Raw genomic sequence first — 20,726 nt, 5'->3', positions numbered from 1 at the left:
ACGCTGAGCTAAGCACTTTACTGGCCTGACTGAATCCTCACGGCAGCCCTGTCACTTGGTACCATCTCATCCCCGTTCGGCAGATGAGGAAACAGATGTACAACGATCCCTTGTGCCAACTCCACCAGGCAGGAAGCCGGGCTTGGGACCAAGTTTAAATCCTAGCAGGGCCTCTGCCAGATGTGCGACCTTGGGCCAGTCACTGACCCCTCTTGGAGCTTCTGTTTCCCCTTTGGGAGAACAGAGTGGAGTCCCTGCCTGCCAGAGTGGCTGTGAAGAGGGCGCGAGGTCCTGCCAGCCACGGGGCAGGCGCTCAGTGAGCAGCCCCCTCTCCATTTTGAATCCCAAGGCACACCTGCCTGCCTGCCTGCCTTCCACATTTACTGAGCACTGACTCTGTACAGAGGCTACGCCAGGTACCAGGAATGTGACTTGGGGGCAAGACAGCCCCAAGTCCCTGCCCTGAGCAGCCACTACCGAGCATGTGAGATCATGTGATGAGATGTAGGGCAGCCGGCTGGATGAATGCTGTGGGGGAAGAGCGGGGCTCAGCCAGCACCTGAAGTGGCCCTTGAGCTGAGAGCTGAGAATAGGATGTTACTTGGCAAGGTGGGCCGGGGAGAGGGACAGGGGAAAGGGGGGGGTGGGAATTAGAAAATGGGAATCGTGTGGGCAAAGCCCTGAGGCAAGGGGAACTGTGGCACATTCCAGAAACTAAAAGGAGGCCAGAGTGGCTGGAGCGGCAGGCAGAGGCCAGGCCTTCCAGGGCCTGGAAGGGTGTGTCAGGGGCTTTAATCTTTCCCCCAAAGAGAGCATGAAAGACTTCAGCAAGAGGGGGACAGGAACAGATTTGCATTTCAAAAAAAGTGGCCCTGGCTGCAGCTGTGACAAAGAGATGGGAGGAGGGAAGAGCAAGAGCCTGTGGGGAGCCCACAGAGGGGCTGTTGTCATCTTCCAGCCCGAAGGGAAAGTGGCCTGGCCTAGGCTGGTGGGCAAGGCAACCAGAAGGGGAGGCTTTGAACCTAGCCCCTCAGAGGAGGGACCTCCTCCTTGACTTCTGAGGTGCTCCCAGCTGGAAGATGAGAAGACACAATGTGGAGAGAGGCCTCCGTGAGGAGGCCCACCCCAGGGACAGCCTCCTGCATGCAGCTCCAAATGTTTGGGTAGTCACTTCCTGTTTGCATAGCTGAATGACCAAAGAGCAGAGCTGGTTGGCTTGGGGCCTGTGTCCAGCCTTAGAACTTTCTCCAAGAGGAGAAATGAAGGGGCCCTTCTTTGTTTCACCCTAAAGTAACTCACTGTCTCCCACAGCATGACTACAGGAGCCACTACAAACATTGGGATAGCCCTTTGTGCTAGAAAAGGTGGATTTGTATCCAGGGCGCCACTTAACCCTCACAAGAACTGTGCCAAGGTAGAGGTTTTATCCCCAGTTTACAGATTGTGGGGAGTGAGGCTCTGAGAAGTGAAGTAACATACCCAAGGTCACACAGCCAGAACATGGAAAAGTAAGGTCAGCCTGCCCCTACCACCTGTGTTCTTTCTTCCTCCCTTCCTTCCTTCCTCCCTCCCTCCTTTCTTTCTTTCTCTTTCTTTCTTTCTTTCTTTCTTTCTTTCTTTCTTTCTTTCTTTCTTTCTTTCTTTCCACTTTACCTTTTCGTGTGTGTGGACTCACAGTTACAAGATGGCTGCCACACCTCCAGGCCTCACGTCTGTGTCCAGGCATCAGAAGAAGGATGGGCAATGCTGAGGGTGGGGAGGATTTTCTTCAAGTGAGTTTTGCCTTTGTTTCCAGGGAGAGACACCCCTTCCCCACCAGAACGTGCATCTCCATGTCCTGGGCCAGCACTGTGTCTCATGGCTGCTCTTATCTACATACTGAGGCCCCAAACAAAACTGGGTTCTCTTGGTGAGGAGAAAGAGTGACACTGTGCTCAGGTCGCAGTGATTAGGAGATGGCTCTGTCACTCGCTCCCCTGCCCCTATAACAACATGCCCCCTAAACCACGCCCAGCCCCAGGAGGCAGACCTCCTCTGCCCGTTTTCTACGATCAGAGTTTGTGGGCGACTTGCCCCAAAGTTCTCCTTCTTTGAAGAAAGGAAAGGGCGGGCGGGTGGAACAGCCAAGGACATGCATTGAGCATCACGTGTGTACCAGGCATGATGCAAGGCACTTTCCCCATGTTAGTACAAATGAGCCCCTCAACTGGCCTCAGAGAAAGGTATTATTATTAACTCCACTTGCTGGATGAGAAAACCAAGGCCAGACAAGCCAGGATCCAAGCCCCAGCCCGAACAGCCCAAAGCCACATACCCCAGGCCAGTCTGGCAACTTCCACAAGTCCTCCTGGAGTCTCCCCGTGCCCCCCCCCAAACACCTGAAGGAATGTCACAGCCTGCAGAGGGGCTGTGGGCTACAATGTCACCTCTGTTTTTGCATAAGTGTCAGGAACTCAGGTGTCCCTCTGTGACCAGACGCATGGAGCCTGCGGTAGGGTCCGAAGGAACTTGGTGGGTTGAAGAGGCCTCACACCCCAAAGACTAGAGCCTGTCATGCCCTCTTAAGTGACATCGCTCTGGAATGCCTCCAGGTGTGCTGCAGATGTATCTTTGGGGAGAAAAAGCCAGTGACTGAAATCCCTGCTGGGAATGACAGCTTGAAGCCATTTGGTTAGAATGAATGACACTTTTCCAGCACTGTGGCAGGAAGCGACACACTCTGACCTTATCATAACCTCTGAGGTTGGTATCTGAGCCACCTTTTCTCACACGAGGAAATAGAGCCCTGGAGCGGGGGTGGCCTCCTAACGAAACCTTGGCTGTTCCAGGGCCCTGGTGAGTTTCCCAACTCCGAGTAAATGTCCTTTCCCCTTCCGTGCCGTCGCCCTAAAACGATATCTCAGTGACTGCCTTTCTCATTCCCTGGGCTTCCATTTACTTCTTTTTCGTCCCCCTCTGTCCTTGTGTTGTGGATGCCATCCTGCCCGTCATGTCTTTCCCAAACGTCCTTCTTTTCCAATCTCTTTGGGATCGCTGCAACCGCTCAGCTTTCCCTGGTGTTTTACCTCTCTGCCCTTTCCGTGCTGATGGCAAGGTCCTCGGTGTGCCTCGTGATGGCCAACTGCGAGCCCATCTTTGGCAGAAGCCATGATCCGGGAGAACCCACCCATCCCCAGGGCTGTGGCGTTCCCGTCAGAGCTGTTCCCCGTCTGCCTCCCCCAGGGCCTGATTCCGGGCCGGCTTGTAACTTCATTTCTCAGCTTGAAGCTTCAGAACTACACAGGTCGGGAGAAATTGAGTCCATATACAGGGACAACATCCCAAGGCCAGTAAGAGGGGTTTTTCTCACCTGTGTTCATGGATGAGGCAGCCCCGGGCTGGCCCCTGGCTTCATGCAGGAGCCTCCTTGTATGAACTCCCCAGGCAAGCTCCCTCTTGTTTTTGACCTTGGCTCTGTACTCATTTAAATGGTTATATTTTATCCAGTTCTTCTGTGTATTGGTACATGGGAAGGGAACCTTGCACAGCACCTCAATTCACCACCCTGACCGGGAACCTAAAAGAACAGACAGTAAACATTTAAGCAATTGAGGATGTTTATATATTAGTTCCACATTCTCTACACACCTTCCATGGAGAAAGTGGATACGTCGGGTACACGGGAATGACACAGACATGTCTGCTGCCCCCAGAGGCTCCTCTGGGGCCTGGGGGGAGCGGCCATGAACACCCATGTTAGGATACAAATGGGCTGTGTGCAGACAGGCCCCACGGAAGAACTTCTGGTTTCACAGCTGTGGGAGTGAGTCCCAGATCATATGGAAGCATTCCAGGAATCAAAGGGGTCTTCGGGCCTCTTGGAACCAGACAAAAACCCAGGGGCTCACCGCACCCAGCCCAGTCTGCCAAGGAGGATTACCTGCTCCATCACAGCCACATCAGCCTCTGGGCTCCTGCTTCCCACAGCTGGATGCACCACCTCATCTCAGACGAAAGACTCAGCTTCTTCAGATCCCCGAAAACAGTCCCCCCTCCCAACACATTTTTGAGCAGCGTAGACCTTACTGACGACGGGAGGGAGGAGAGATGACATTACAGCGATCATTTTTTATGAATATTTGCCATCCCGAGTCATCAAATGTCATTTAACCCCACATCCAACCAGGGTTTTCACTGTTACTTCTCCCAATCTACACCCAGCCACTCTCCACCCTTCTCTTCTCTGTTTTCTTTCTCCCCATCAGCCAGCTCTCTTAGATGAATGCCTGGAAGCCTGACTCTAACTGACTTGGGTTAAAACAGTGGCTTCTGGGAAAGTCTCAGCAGACCAGCTTCAGGCATGGCTGGATCAAGGTACTCAAACAATGTCACCAGAATATAGAAGCTCTGCTTCTCTCTCAGGCAAGTTCTCTCTCCTGGTATCCTTTGGGGCACTTACCTCCTCAAAGGTCTAAGTCCAATAGAAAGATCATCTCTCGTCTGAGACATCCCAGTGAAGTCCTGGAACTGGAAATCATTGAACCAACTTGGAAACATATTCATCCCTGAACCCATCAGTGGGGGTGGGGAGCGGGAGGTAGAGGAGGGGCAAGAAGATTTGATGTTCTGATTGGCCAAAGCTTAGTCACATACCCACAGCTGGAGCCATAGCCAGCCCCATCGGACTGTGGGACTGAGCCCCTCCCAGGACAGTTAAGGAGGAACATATCCCATATGTGTTAAAAAACACATACACCCCACCCATGCCTCTCTCTGGAGCCTGCAGTCAAAATCCCCCTTCTTGTCTTGAAAAATAGGCCTACTCTGGCAGCTGGAGACTCCCCGGACAGTGGAGGCCCCGGGGAGGAAGGCTGGTTTAGCTGCAGAACAGGCTTGTCTCAAGGTTGGCTTTTCCAGGCTGCTGAATGCTTTGGGTGGTTAGGAGCATTCCGCCCTCACCATCCTGTGCCTGTACAGGCGCTTCAGAACTTGCTCGGAGAGTGGGCAAAAAGGGTCATAATAACTGGTCTCCAACACTACATGTTGGCATTTCTGTAGCCGGGCACCCAGCCCAGGGCTCGCAGTAAGATGGTGAATGAATGGACGCGTGAGCATATGGATGGATGCGCCCTCAGACGTGTCTTAGTGAGAAGGGTGCGGGCACAGGGGACTCTAGCACAGGGTCAGCCCTGGGTGAGTGGTCCAGTGGGTAGATCCTGCTTCAAGGCGGGTGGTGCTCCTGGAGGAACTGCCCTTGACTCAGTGACCGTGGGTTTCTGGCATCTCCACCTTGAAGCCCGCCTGCCCCTGCTCTGTGCTGAGCCTGGGGCCAGTACCTCTGGGCAGGGGCTGAGCTGAAACTTACAGAAAAGAAGACAGAAAGCTCAGCTCAGCTGGAGCAGGGAGGAGGGGCTTCCTCCTGGCCTCTGTGGCTTTGTTGTCCAGGAGGGGAAAGATGAAAAGGCCCCGTGGGGGTGGGGGCGAGTAGGAGGACAGCTCCTTCGGCAGACCAGACCACCGTGGAAGGGACACAAAGATGAGGCCATTGGAGGGCCAGCTCCTTTCTTCTGCCCCACTGCGGCAGCCCAGCCTGACCTGGGGGGGGGCCGGGGGCGCGGGGGGCCAAGTCAGCAGGTCAGGGGAGGGAGGAAAGCAGACAGGCAGAGGCGGGGCATATGGGGCATGGGGTACCATCTGGAGCTAGGAGGCGTCTGGTCACGGATTCCATTAGTCTTGGAAGCAGGTGTGTGGGTGGCCACTGGTGGGAACCGAGGCCTTTCTCTCAGGGACAATACCCAGGGCTCACAAAGAGGCAGTGGTGGTCAGGCACCTGCCACATGCCCCGGCCTGGGACCCTCCACAGATGGGCTTGATGGGGAGGGCGGGGGGTGGGGGCAGGCTCAGGAGGCCCAGCCTGACCTGCGTTTGAATCCCAGCTTTTCCACATATTTTCTGTGGGACTTGGAGCCCTTCCCTTTCTCTCTGTGAGCCTCAGTTTCCTCATCTGTAAAATGGGGATGACGAGAATATTACTACTAATAATACCCATTTCCTGAGGTATTTGAAGATTCGGAATGCTAACATGTATAAAGCACCTAGAACAGTGCTTAGCATTGAGAGAAAGCTTAATGAATATCATGTTACTATTATTATTGATCCCTTATCACAGTACCCCCCATAAATAGTAACGGTCATGGTGGTTGATGTTAATAGTAACAGAGCCCGCCCCTAGAGAGCCTTCTGTCTGCAGACCAGCAGCAAACAATGGACAGTCTCAGCTGATTGTAGACAGGACCCTAACCAAGTTGCAGAGTGTAGACAAGCATGGAGGAGGCATGAATGAGGCAGGGGGGTCAGGGCATCTCTTGGGGTTATTCCATCATCCAACCTGGGTATTGAAGGATGAGTAGGAGTTTTCTCCGGCATTGCAAATGCAGGTTGCAGTGAGTACAAAGGCTTAGAGATGTGAAGGGCTTGGGTGCCTCCTGTGAACAGGGAGACTTACGGTGGGAGAGGGTTTGAAGTGGAAAGTGGCAGGAGAGGAGGCTGGAAGGCAGGCAAGGGGTGGTGAAGGACCCTGAGCACCAGACTGAGCATGAGACCTTTACCCCAGAGAACAAGGGAGACAGAGAAGGGCTTAAGCAAGAAGGGCCTAATCAGATTTGAGCTTCACGGAGACCCCTCTGGCTGTGTCTGGAAGACAGATCAGGCAGGAGGGGTGGCGAGAGGCAAGGAGACAGGTGAGGAGGATATATCTGGGTCCAGGGAAAGAGAACGCAGGGCCTGACCTCCAGCCCCTGAGAAGGGACAGACCCCCAGTCCCATACCTGGAGGCCTTGCCAGGAGCTCGGGGCGGGGGAGCCTCAGACCTGCTATTCTCTGTTCCAAGACAGAGCTTTCTGCAAGGATGGAACCTTGGGATTTGCGGGCTGAAACAGACTTTAAAGTTTATTTATTTATTTTGAGCAAGAGAGAGAGAGTGTGCACACACGTACACGAGCGGGGGAAGGGCAGAGAGAGAGGGAGAGAATCTCAAGCAGGCTCTGCCCTGAGAGCTCGGACCCCGACGTGGAGCTGGGGCAAATGAGTCTTTGCAATGTTCCTTCAGACGTGTGGCCTCCACAACTCTATTAAAGGCAGAAAGAAGGGGGACATCTGTTCTTTTCTATCCAAAAAAGCAAAGCCTGCTGAGAAACCACTCACCAGTGGATGTCTATGTGAACACAATGGCCAGAGCGGGGTCACGGAGGCGCAGAAGGGCCCGAAGAAGGAGTGAGGCCTTTTCAGTCCCAGGAATGGAGACGGCGAGGCCAGAAGAGCTGCGGCGTTCTTTGCTCAATAGTATCTCCGCAGAGAAGTCTCCCCTCAGGCAAAGCATGCCCACAGCCAGATTTCTCTGAGAGCAGAGCTGAGCTCATCCTTATGGCTGACGGCCCAGGGTCTGGGACTTCATGTGCCTACCAAGGAGCGGGATCTTGACCTTACAGGCTAATGTGTGCAGCAAACGTGTCCTTCAGAGAAGAAGCTGGAGCCCAGAGACGGACAGCAATCTTCCCAAGGTCACCCAGTAGGACAGGGCAACCCCCAAGCTAGACTCGGTCCTCAAGAGTCCCAGAGTCTAGGGCTGCGTGTGCTGCTTCCCTTGGGTGGTTGGGAACAAGCTGCAGTTCCTGTGTCTTTGTGCTCAGATTAGGGGATGGGCTCTGCGATCCCTGCTTTCCGGTCCCAGCTTGTCCAGTTCCCAGCCAGGCAGGTAGCCTGAAGCATGCAGATGGGTCCCAAGTGGACGGGGGTCCCCAGGTCAGAGCCAGCCACACGGACCCAGGGTGGCCTGAGGGGCCGCACCAGCCATGTTTGGTCACGACCCACCTTGTCCTCTTACCTCTATGTGCGTCTATTTTCTTTGGTGCCTTGACACTTCTTGGGAAGCTCTGACTCAACCTATCGTGCCTCAGTTTCCTCATCTGGAAAATGGGGTTAATGTTAGTGCCTACGTCACGAAGAAAGAATTAGCCAGGATGCAAAGGGCACTTCAAATTGTGCCTGGCACGTACTTGGCACTCAGTAAATGTCACTGTCATCAGTTGGCCTCCCGTGGCGGGGGCCTTCTCGTCTGTGGGGAGCATTCGTGCGTCTTTCTGCTCCACACTCCGGAGCAGATTTAAATCCCCACGCCGCCAGCACACTCTGTGCATCCTGTATCTCTGCTTGTCCCTGCTTGGTTTTACCCACGAACGTGGATGCCGTGAGCCCAGCTTCAGTGACCCAACATCCTGCTTTCTAGCACCTGTGGATGATGTCCCAGGGAAGAATCCATGGCTGGGATTCCTGAGGCCAGGGTGCTGGGAGACTCCATCCGGCCAGGGCCGGAGCACACACTGAGCCCTGAGGTCTGGGAGAGGTGGGTGCTTAGCCTGGGTGTGGGGGCGGGGGAGTTCCTCAAAGCATCGTGGGTGCCGTTACCTGGAGACAGAAGAAGGATGCAGGTCAGACAAAAACAACAAACGTCTAACCTGTGAGCTTCCTTTCTGGAAGTGAAAATCCAAGAATCATAAAGGCCACAGCATGGCACCAACGAAGCAATTTTTTTTTTAGTGTTTATTTATTTTTGAGAGAGGAAGAGACACAAAGCACAAGCAGGGAAGGGGCAGAGAGAGAGGGAGACACAGAACCCGAAGCAGGCTCCAGGCTCTGCGCTGACAACAGAGAGCCCGATGTGGGGCTCGAACCCACGAACCGCGAGATCGTGACCTGAGCCGAAGTTGGACGCTCAACTGACCGAGCCACCCCAGGCCACATGGCACCAAGTAAAGGGAAGATGAAAAAGCGGATGTTTGGGCCCTTGAGCCAGATGTGGGAAGTTTTTTTGGAAGTTTGTTGTGTAGTGTAGTGGTGTTCCAGAAAGCCAGAGGTCCTTGGTACATGTGGATGGTTCCCCTCGTCTAGGGTGGTCCCGACCACATAAGGAAACACAAGGAAGAGGCCAGTGCCGGGGTGGAGGCCTGGCAGGCCTTGTTGCTTCAGAGGCACTGTAGAGCCAGGATCCTGACATCGCCTGTCTCGAGTTCTGGGTAGTGTAAATGGCTTCTGCCTGAGACCCAAGCCAGCGAAACCCTGGAGCACATGAGGGAGTGGGCGTCATGGTCTCCAGGATGTTCTGATGCAACGACCTGGGGTATAGACCATCAAGGTGCTCTCGTGTGGGGGAAATGGTGAGAAATAGATGTATGCTTTTTTGGAGGTAGCAGAATATCTCTGTTATATCGGACGCTTGTCGCCAATGGCGGAAACTAAACTCAAACTGGCTTAAATTTAAAAGTTGGTGGGAGCGGGGTGCATGATCTGCTGAAAAGCACAAGAGCATGGCTTCAGGCATGGCTGGATCTAGGAGTACAAATAATGACATGTGGAATCTCTCTATCTCTTACCTCTGCTTCCCTCTTGTGGGCTCCACTTTCAGACATTCTTCCTATATGGGAGCAAGAGGTCTGCCAGCATCACCAGGGTGAGTTTCCACCCTCTGAATCACCCCCAACAGAAAGAGCTTTTCTTTTCCGGTAGTTCCAACAAAACCCTTAGATTAACTCTGATTATCCTGACATGGTTATATGCCCATCCTTGAACCAATCATTGACAACAGGGACACGGAAGGTAGTGATGGGCCCAGGTGGGAGTTGTGTAACTACTCGGAACCAATCACTGTGATTGACCAGGCCTGGGTCCCATGCAGGAAGTTGAGGCAGGAGCTCCTAGACTGGGAACTTCTTGTGGGCAGTGATGGCACTCAGCGCCCCTCTTTTCTGTCCCTGATGCCACTGAGCCTAGCAGAGGCCCAAGCCCAGGAAAGACGAGGGCTGCCTACTGGCTGGCAGGTGCTTGGACTGTTGGAAACATCTGAGGATTCCCACTGCCTGCTCTGAATTGGGGGCAGTGGGGACACTTCTCCCAAGAGGACTGAGGTGACCTGGAGAAGCTTGGGGCCAACAGCAGTCAGAGACCCAGTAAGCGTGGGGGACAGAGAATCTTCCCTTAGTCTCTTCATCGTCTCCGTCAGACATAACTACTGACTTTTCTTTATTCACCCAAATTTTGTTGCATGCCCAGAGAGTGCCGACGCTGTCCTGGCAGCTATGACCGAGACAAAGTCTCTGCCCTCATGGGACTGACACCCTGGGTAGGGGATATGGTCAGCCAATGGGTGACAATAAATGGGATGAATAAGATATGGGCAAGGTGGAAGAGGTTTCTTTACTATGGCGCTTGGGACAGTGTATCAGTCAGATTGGCTGCGTGACAAATACTATTGCCGGCTTAAACAGACATGCATCATTTCACCGTCCTGGAGGCCAGAAGTCCAGGATCAAGGTGTGGGCAGGGTTGGTTCCTTCTAGGGGCTCTGCAGGAGAATGTGTTTGCAGATGGCCGTCTTCTGCTTCTGTCCTCACATAGTCCTCCCTCTGCACATGTTTGGGTCCTAATCTCCTCTTCCTATAAAGACATGAATTAGATTGGATTAGGGCCACCCCAGTGACCTCATTTTAACTTGATCACCTCTGTCAAGACCCTGTCACCAAATACAGTCACTTTCCGAGGCTCTGAGGGTGAAGACTTCATGTAAATTCAGTCCTGCCTGGCAGAAGGCTTCCTTGAGGAGGTAATGTTTGAATTTGAAGTCTCCAACCTACCTGCTCCCCTCCAGCCATACCTGCCACCCACCAGCATCAGCACAGATGTGACTACTGTCCCTAGCTCTCTAGCCCACTAACCAACCAAACAGTGGCTGGTGGGGCAGGGGAGGGGGAGGCTTTCTAAACCCACATCCAACCTTGTGGCTTCCTGTTGCCCTTAGAATAAACACTGGCCTCCTTGCATTGACTATCGTGGACCTGAGTGATCTGGCCACCACCCACGGATCCAGCCCCAGCGTCCTCCACTCCGCCCACTGTGCACGTCACTCTGGCCACAGTGGCCCTTCTGCTCCTTGGTCGTTTAGTTCCTGGCCGCTCTCAGCCCTGCCTTGCCTAAGTCACCGGCCTAAGTCATCCATACCGCCGGTCTCCAATGCTATGGCTCACTTCTTCAGAGAGGCCCCAGCCCCATCTAGTCTGCTCCCCTGTCATCTCTCACAGCCCCTGGCTTTTTCCATCCTTAATTTACTGTCGTGACCCCTTCATTAAGGTCTGTGTCCCCCAAGGGAAGGTGAATTCCATGAGGCTAGGGCTGTCTGCTGCTAAGTGCAATACCTCTGGCACTGGGCGCGGTGGCTGGCTCAGTAATGCATCTGTCGGATGAATCACAGAACAAAATTAGCAGCTAGGCGGAGAGACGCCTCTAGAGACCACTCAGTGGCAGCGTGACCCCTGCACCGAGACCCTGATGGACACACTCCCATTGCACCTGCCTCCCACCCCAGGAAAGGCAAGTAGGAGCCAGAGTTGAGGAGTCACGGACAACCCTTCCCAGGGCCAAAGCACCCCTGAGGACTGTCCCACACTCCCCTCTTCGTGATTTATTTTCAGCTCACCCTCCACAGCCCCCTCTCAAGCTCTTCTTCCTACTGTTGTTCTCTTGTTTTCACATGCTGGCCTCCGTTTCCTGCGAGGCTTCGCTCAGGAAACGCAGGCACGCAGCAAAGGAAGCACGGTGTGCAAGCCCCCAGGCCCTCCGGGGCGGGCTCAGCTGCCTGGAAGCCCCCACCCGTCGGTGGGCCCTAGCCGGGCTCTAGACGTCCTGTCCGCCCTGCAGCTCCCCAAAGCGCACAGAGGGGCTGAGTGGCTCAGGCAGCCGAAAGCAGAAAGGGAAGCGAACGCAAGTGACATTTTCCAGCCATTCTAGGAAAAGCCGGGCCGGGGAGCGGTGACGGTCTTCTAATGTGTCACTTGGTAACAGCCCCAGGCGGTCCAAACACAAATCGAGGCTCGCTGTGAAGGCATTCTGGAACTGTTATTAAAGTCTGTGATCAGTTGACTTTCAGCAAGGGAGGTGATCCGGGATAATCTGGGTGAGCGCAATTTAATCACTTGCAAGGCTGAGGACTTCCCTGAAAGAAAGAAGGTTCTTCTTTCACAGGTTCCTCCTGTGACCAGAGCTTCTCTGTGCCCAGGGATCCCAGCCTACCTGTGATCTCCCCCTCTTAGGGATTTCAGACCGGCTGAGCCAGCCCCCCAACCACAGAAGCCACTTCCTTATAATAAAGCTCTTGAGACAGTGCTGGAACTACAGACATAGGCACAGATCAATGTCCCCTGCTGGCCCCAGTCCTCCGGTTGAACCCTGACTCACCCCGGGGCTAAGGCAGGAGGGGAGAGGCACTAAGACTGCATTTCTGAGCACCTGCTGGGCCTGAGGCTCTGCGCTAAGGACTTCACATACGCAACCTCACTTAACCCCCAAGCAGCGCTGTGAGCCGTTTTCGGTGACAACACTTTAGGCTGCAAGAAACAGAAAACCCAACTCCAAATGGCTTAAATCTTAAGGACGCTGATGATCACCCATAAGAAGTCCAGGGAAAAAGCAGTTTCTTCGAAACTCAGAGATGTCTGCAAGGATTACAATTCTTCATCTTCCCACACTGTCTTCTTCAGCTTGTCGTCTTGGCCTGTCGGCAAGCCTCCCTCATGGTCACAAGATAGCTGCCATGGCCTCAGGCATCACTGCCACATGCACAGACAGAAAAATAACTTCCTCCTTGGACTTCCCTTTTCCCAGAGATCAGCCTGGAACACTTCCCTTCCCCTCTTATTGGCCAAAAGCACATAACATGCCTATCCCTAAACCAATCCCTGGTAAAGGGGAGGAGTCACCATGATCCAACACAGACCAATCAGATCTCTTCTCCAGAAGCACATGGCCACTCAGTGCCTGAAAGGGTAATTGAGGTTGTGTGTGCAGATGGGGCGCGTCTGTTTGGCAGTTGTGTTTGGTTTCTATGCAACCGTAACAAATTACCATAAACTTAGTGGCTTGAAACAACACCCACTGATGATCTCACGTTGTGTAAGCCAGAAGTCCAGGCAGGCTTGGCTTGGCTCTCCTTAGGCTCTCACGAGGCTGAAATCAAGGTGTCACTGGCCAGGTATAGAGGCTCAGGGGGAGAACACGTGTCCAAACTCCGGCGTCGGCAGAATTACATTCCTTTCGGTTGTAGGACTAAGATCCCAGTTTCCTTGCTGGCTGTCAGCTCCAGGGTCACTGTTCACACTGCACCTCGCATGGCCCATTCACCTTCTGGCCAGCGAGGACCCAAGTCCTTCTCACACTTCAGGTCTCCCTGAAGTCCTCTTTGGACCGGAGAGCTCTCTGTTATTAAATATTTTTTTTAATGTTTATTGATTTTTGAGAGAGAGACAGAGCACGAGCAGGGGAGGGGCAGAGAGAGAGGGAGACACAGAACCCAAAGCAGCCTCCAGGCTCCGAGCTGTCAGCGCAGAGCCCGATGCGGGGCTCGAACCCACGAACCACAAGATCATGACCTGAGCTGAAGTCAGACGCTTAACCAACTGAGTCACCCAGGCGCCCCAAGAGAGCTCTCTGTTTTTAAAGGGACTCATGTGACTGGATGGGAACGTTAACCCCCTTGACATCAGCTGTAACAACATAACACCATCAAGGGGATGATACCTCCCCACAGTCAAGGGCTGCAGGAACCTTTGAGTCATTGCTAGAAACTCTGCCCACCCTGCCGTAACCATGGTGCACACCATGTAAGTAAGACATTTTTGTGGAAAGAAAGTTGAAGTTGAGAAAGGTGATGTGAATTGCTCAAAGCCATACCAGCTGGGGGGCCATGGTTGCAAACAACAGGAAGTGACGCTGGCTCACTAAAGCTGGAAGGGAATTATTTGGCAGGGTGTCAGGGGCCAGCACATCGGAGGGCCAGACTCAGGCCAAAGCAAGGCAGAGCTGACCCGGCTGGTCTAGGGGCAGGCTGCCGGCGTCCCCTCCTGCCACCCACCACTCGTGCCCTCTGCCATTAGATACCACCAATGAGCTCGAGTGAGCCTGCACCTGTGAACGTGTGTCCCACAGGCTGTCAGCCACCCACTCCCTTAGCATATCAGCCACAAACAACATCCCTCCCTCCTGCTGACCCAGATGGATACGCCATGCTGCCCATTCAGGGGGTCCCCACTCCCCTCAGGGTGGTCTTTCTGGCCCCAGCCAGATGGTTGCTCTGTTCCATCTCTCATTCAGTGCTCTTCACAAATCCAGAAGGTGCTGGCTGGCTGGCCTTGGGGGCAAGGTGAGCCCTCAGCCTACCACAGCAATTAAACACGTTTTCTCTGGATGAAATTCTGTCCACTGAGGGCAAAAGTCATCAATTAAACCAGGAGTTCGCAAACTACAGCCTGTGGGCCATATCTAGCCACAAGCCTATTTATGGATCTTATGCAAACTATGATTTCAACCTTTTCACATGGTTGAAAATGCGAAAAGGAACAATATTCCTGGCACAGAGGAATTTCATGACGTTGCAAATTTCAGTATCCATAAAATAAAGTTTGGAACACAGCCATGTTCATTTCCTTGTGGATTGTCTGTAGCTGCTTTTGCACCTGAAAGGCAGAACTGAGTAACTACAGCAGTGGCCACATGGGCTGCTGAGCCTGAAATATTGACCCCCTGGCCCTCTACAGGAAAAGTTTGCCAGCCCCTGAGTTCAGTGATAGTGTCCTACAACCGCCGTGCTGGTCATCGGTGAACATGTATTCTGACACTTGGAAGGTTGTATACTCGGAGCGGGAGACTTGGGTTGGAGCCGGGGTAGGAATGGATACTTTCTCCCCTTCTCTTCCCACTTCCCTGTCCACCCTATCGGCAACCCTCCTCAAGTGACTTCCAGGTATCTTCTTTTCACTGTGCTCCGGCAAAACGTGTGTTTCTGTGTCTGCGTTCGGCGTCCGTAACGGCACTGTGTTCTGTGTCTCACGCCGCGTCTTGCATTTTTCACTCAGCCTTGCATGTTTCAGGTGCCTTGGCTGTGTGCACGGCTGCCCCTTGTCCCTCCCTCCTGGTGAGTCTCCCGCCCAATCCCAGAGCCGCCTCCCAGCTGCCACCTCCCCAGATGACACTGATGAGCATTCTCCTCCATGCCACCCTGCAGACGGGTGCGAGAACTTCCCCCAAAAAACAATACCCCGGGGGCGGAATTGCTGGGTTGTGAGAGGCTTGCACAGAACTTGACCAAGGGACGCCAGCCGGCTCCCATGTGTCCTTTGATTGATCAAATTCATCAAATGCTTTGGGCCTTGTGATTTTTGCTTTTGAGTTTTTGTTTGAGCTGTCCCCCACCCCTAGGTCTCAAAGCCACTCATCCTGCTGTATGTTCTATTTTAATTCTGCCCTTCATATTTAGGTCTTTAATCCACCCAGAGTCCACCCCTTCAGTGGGTGTCGATGGGGACCCGGTTTGAGTTTTTCCATGTAGAGAGGAGTGCATTGGATTATGGCAGGAACCCACTTGTGATATATTTTGTTTATACATACAACAGGGTCAATTTCTAGGTTCAGATAATTGCAATTTAAGCAGAATTATCACTGCAGGAACGTAATAGTGAATTGGACAGGCGACTTACAAGTCAGAATTATGGTTCGAGGCAAAATGACTGTGAAGTATTAGTTTATCTTCTTACCATAACCTCAGTGCTGTCCAACAGAACTTTCTGTGATGATGTAAATGGCTTATATCTGCACTGTCCAATATGGTAGCCATAAGCCACATGTGGCTACTGAGCACTTGACATGTGGCTCACATGCTGAGGACCTGAATTTCATTGTAATTAGTTTAAATTTCAGTAGCCCAGTATGACAAGCGGCCACCATATTCATCGGCACAGGTCAGATTAAGAAACTGGGCGACAATCCATGCGCTGAAGCATTTATTTGAGGTTTTTAGAAAACAAAATGAATAGAGAAGGAGGCGGTTGTGAACAGAGAATGGGAGCTAACAAGAGTTGGATGCGTGCCTACAGTGTGAACAGGTGCACACGTCCCTCACTTAGCCCCAGCTCTCATCCATGAGCAGGGGTGACTTCCCCATTTAAAAGCTTGGGGCTGCTGAGTCTCAGTGAGGGGAAGGGACTTGATGAGGGCACCCTTGCTTGAGAGGCTAGCCCAGGAGTAAACAGATACAAGCCAATCCCCCATCCTTCGTGGCTCTGCAAGCCCAGAGACCACATGGCGGCGGGGGGGGGAGGGGGGGGCGGGGGCTGACCAGAATGGCTGCAGGCCAGAGGACACTGGCCAGTGAAGTTCCTGGGTGCTTCCCCAGGGCATTGGCATGGTCCAAGTGGCTGAACCGGCAGCCTCCAAGTCCAAATCCATCAATTGGGCACCTTATAGTCCCCCCATGAGGCAGCCTAGAGCCAGGTTTGGGTGGAGGCTCCCATAGCCAGTGGGACCTGAGGTTAGAACAGGAGCAAGGAGGGAGTCTGCAACAAGGCATCTCTCTGGAAGCAGCTTCCCTCCAGGGATGTTCTGGAAACTTGTGGGGAGGGAGTGTTTGTCTCAATGAATAGGGGGACAGTGTTCCTGGCCCTTGAGGGGGGCCTTCCCAGGGACGCAAGCTTCTGCACAGGTCCTGTACAACCCAGGATTGCCCTGTACCCCACACGGCTTCCAAATGTCTGGACATTCATTCTTTGAAAAACGTGCTGTCACTACAATTGTCTGAGACTGGGATCTAACGCTGCTTTACATATAACCACAAATTCTTTGCATAGCTTTAACGTACAATGGATTTTCCAAGAATGTAATGCTGCGTGAGTAGTGGGAAGGTTATACTTTGTTTTGTTTGGAATTTTCCAAGAATTGCTCATCATTTCAAAACCACATCCTAGACACTGACAACACTTGTGCTTAACCAGCTGATAAGGAATGTCTGTGTCCACTGGCATTCATTATGCTGTGTCCCAGTGAGTCTGCTTATCTATCAACCCATCTGTCCACCCATCCATTCACCTATCCATCCACCCATGCATCCATCCATCCATCCGTCTATCCATCTATCCATCCAGTCACCTATCCATCCATCCATCCATGCATCCATCCATCTATCCATCCAGTCACCTATCCATCCATCCATCCATCCATCCATCTGAATATATTTTCTTAGCCCATATTTCAAAATGCCAAATATAGGGAAAGAATGTCAACAACATGCAATTGAATATTACCTCATGACTCTCAAATTCAACTGTAGCAGTTATAACAAAACAAACACAAAGCAGAAACAGACCCATAAATACAGAGAACAAACTGATGGCCGCCAGAGGGGAGGGGTGGGGTGAAGGGCAGTGGGAGATACAGGCTTCCAGTTATGGAATGAGTAAGTCATGGGATGAAGGTACAGCACAGGGAACATGGTCACTGGTATTGTAACAGTGTTGTATGGTGACAGAGGACAGCTACACGTGTGGTGAACACAGTAGAATGTGTGATCACTGTGTCATACACCTGAAACTAATGTCACATTGTGTTAAGTACACTTTAATTTTTAAAAAGCCATTATAGGTAGGTTTAACCATCTAAAAGTATCATTACATCTGAATATTTACATGTTGAAATGTGTATTATAACCTTCCTTTCTCCTTTAAATCACTGTTAGCGCATCACATTAATTTTTTTTGAATTTTTTCGAATATTTGTGAGGATTGAGTATATTATTTATCCAGCTCATGTGGGGGCCATTCCGAAATAGCCATTATAAAAAGAGGGTGCCCATATTTAGAGTTGGGGTCCTTTCCCCTGAGGGGCTAACCAAGTGGCTGAGGCCGTAAAGAGCGCAGCTCTCGTAGCTCCCGGAGCTTACCGTGTGCTGGTCTAAGGCTCGCCAAGCTTCAGACATTCTCCTAGGCTCCGTGTCACTTTTTGCCATTATCTGCATAGCACCTGTGCTATTATTATTTAATATTTTTCCTTAAATCATCTCACTCTTTTTACTTAAATAAATTTATTGAAAAGAAAGGTAGGGGCCCCTGGGTGGCTCAGTCTGTTGAGCATTCAACTCTTGATTTCAGCTCAGGTCATGATTTCACAGTTCATGAGTTCGAGCCCCACGTCGGGCTCTGTGCTTACCGTGTGGAGCCTGCCTGGGATCCTCCTGCTCCCTCTTTCTCTGCCCCTCCCCCATTCATGCTCATGCTGTCTCTCTCTCTCTCTCAAAATAAATAAACATTTTTAAAATAAGTAAATAAATAAACATTGTTTAAAATGAAAAGAAAGGGGGCGCCTGGGTGGCTCAGTCTGTTAGGTGACTGACTTCGGCCCAGGTCATGATCTCACGGTTCGTGAGTTCGAGCCCCACGTCGGGCTCTGTGCTGACAGTTCGGAGCCTGGAGCCTGCTTCCGATTCTGTGTCTCCTTTTCTCTGCACCCCCCCTGCTCATGCTCTGTCTCTCTCTGTCTCTCAAAAAATAAATAAATGTTAAAAAAAAATTTTTTTTAAAGAAAAGAAAGGTATAACTATCATACACAGAAAACTGAAATTGTTTGGTGTGCTTGTTATTTGTGCTTCATACACGTCAAAATGAATGCTTAGCTGTTTAAAACACACACACGCAACTGTCCATCTGAGCACCACCTTGGATGGCCTCCAATGTTAGTGGAGGCCGGGGCTCCCCAGCTTTGGAAGTACTGTGTCATTTCATGTCCCCCTCATGGGACCCAGGGCCCCTCCGTGTTTACTCACGAGTGAATGGGGGGATGAAATGGAGACCCGGGGGTCACACTGCAGAGCCACAGTCCTGCGGGACGTGACCCAGATAGGGCAGTTCCCGAGACCCCTCTCGGCATCGTGGATCCCAAGAAGGGGCCTGTGTGTTGGGGACCTCGAGCTGAGAGCCAGGAGCCGCAGGACTGGAGGAAGGGAGAAAGCAACATCTGGCCTTTGTCAGATTGCATAAGCCGCCGGGCTGGTGGCCAGATGTGGCCATCGGCCTCCAACAGGAGGGAGATATCAGAGGTTCACCCCAACCTCCGGGAAGTGCACAGATGCGGCCCGCTGGAGGAAACGCCCAACCGCACACGAGGACTCGGGTCTGTCCGGAAGCGAGGGTGTAAGGGGACAGTGGACAGCCTCCAGGGCCCACCTTGCCCCAGAACCGCCTGGAACTGGGAAGGAGGTCCTTCTCCAGTGCTTGCTGAGTGACCGGTACCTCCACAGTCACAGGAGTCCCCCCCCCCCCCCACCGCCCCCAGTTCCTCCATGGCTCCCAAAGGAGAGTGGCACCGAGGCGCAGAAGGGGTCACAGGCCAGGGAGGCATGGAGCGAGGAGGCTGGGCCTCCTCAGTCCTGGTTTGGAACAGGCAAATCTCTAGCGCCTCCGGGCTAACCCACTTTAAGGGAGAAAAAGCAGTCTCGGGTTCAGAGGCAGACAGAAACCTCAGGGTTAGGTAGGATCGACTCACTTTGTTTTGTTCTTTTCTGTATTTTTGTGGCTGTTGTTACTTTCTGTGTGGGACGAGATACCGGCTTTCCACGGCTGGTAATCGTGTTTCCTAGGAAAGGAAACCTGTATTAGTAAGCAGTAGGGTCGGCGGCCAAAAAGGTGTACAGTTTAAGAAAGCACGACACCCTCTCACTTTGAGGGTCCACCCCTCAGTGAGGTGCGCAGGAGATGAGCCCCTGATCCACAGGAAAAGCTGATCAGAGCTGGGGCGCCACCCAGGCCTTGTGGCTTCACAATGAGTGCTCTCCTCTCTGTCCTTTCTGGAACAATCCAAGAGCACAAGGTGAGGGAGGAAGCTGGGATCCTCACCCAGGCTCAGGACTTGTCCAGGCCTGACCTACCCTTCACACATTCATGCCCTCATTCACTAATTCATTATTGGGCCACTCTGTCCCTGTGATGCCCGGAGGAAACCTCTGTCTGGTGAAGGACATGTATCATAACAGGACACCTGAGAGCATGTGAGCTCTGGGAGTCCAGGTGAGAGAGAGGGGAGTCCTGAGAGGAAGTTGTATTTGCATTACAGAGGGGAGAGCAAAGGGCCAGTAGGATTTTCCAGGCTGAACTTGCTGGGCTCGGGGTGCACATTGAAGATGGGGCAATCTGTGTGGCCTTGGGCAAATTGCTCTCTGCACCTCAGTTTCCTCATCTGTAAAATGGCAGTAACAAGAATCACTCCTTCAGGGGTGCCTAGGTGGCTCAGTCAGTTGCGTGTCCAACTCCTGATCTTGGCTCAGGTCGTGATCTCGTGGTCATGAGATCGAGCCTCACCCAGGGCTCCGAACCACCAAGCACAGAGCCTGCTTGAGGTTCTCTCTCTCTCCTTCTTTCTCTGCCCCTCCCCAACTCATGCACATTCTCTCTCTCTCTCTCTCTCTCTCTCTCTCTCTCAAAATGCACAAACTAAAAAAGAAGAAGAAGAAGAAGAAATCACTCCTTCTTAGGGTTACTGGGAAGAATAGAGCAGTTTGCATTAAAAGACTCAGAATGGTGTCATGTCTGGCACACCATACGGGTGAGGCCATACGGGTGTTGGCTGTGGTTGTCACGCGCAAAGGCCCCAAGAGCAACACACAGGAGTTCGGTGGGTCTGGCTGTGCTATGCCCGGTGGTCATCACCAGTGATGAGGCTGGAGGGTTAGGTCAGATCTTGGAGGACCCTTGATGTTGTGTTAGGGCTATTGAAGTTCTTCCTGGTGGCCACAGAGAGCCACTGAAGCATTTTGAAGGCAAGAGACACGGGGTCAGAGCTGACCTCTGCTCCCTTACTGTACTCCCGTACAGTGGGGACTGGAGGGC

General features: G+C 52.5%; 1 protein-coding gene across 1 annotated transcript in view; it reads left to right on the top strand.

Moving 5' to 3' along the window:
- Positions 1–20,726, top strand: part of EFCC1 (EF-hand and coiled-coil domain containing 1) — a gene marked incomplete at its 5' end in the record, with an annotated part of 43,461 nt that overhangs the window by 2,940 nt on the left and 19,795 nt on the right. The window lies entirely within an intron of this gene.

This window comes from Acinonyx jubatus, chromosome A2 (assembly GCF_027475565.1).
Source record: "Acinonyx jubatus isolate Ajub_Pintada_27869175 chromosome A2, VMU_Ajub_asm_v1.0, whole genome shotgun sequence".
Classification (NCBI taxonomy): domain Eukaryota; kingdom Metazoa; phylum Chordata; class Mammalia; order Carnivora; family Felidae; genus Acinonyx; species Acinonyx jubatus.
The sequence above is the reverse complement of the archived record's forward strand: the minus strand, read 5'-3'. Positions and strand labels throughout refer to the sequence as shown.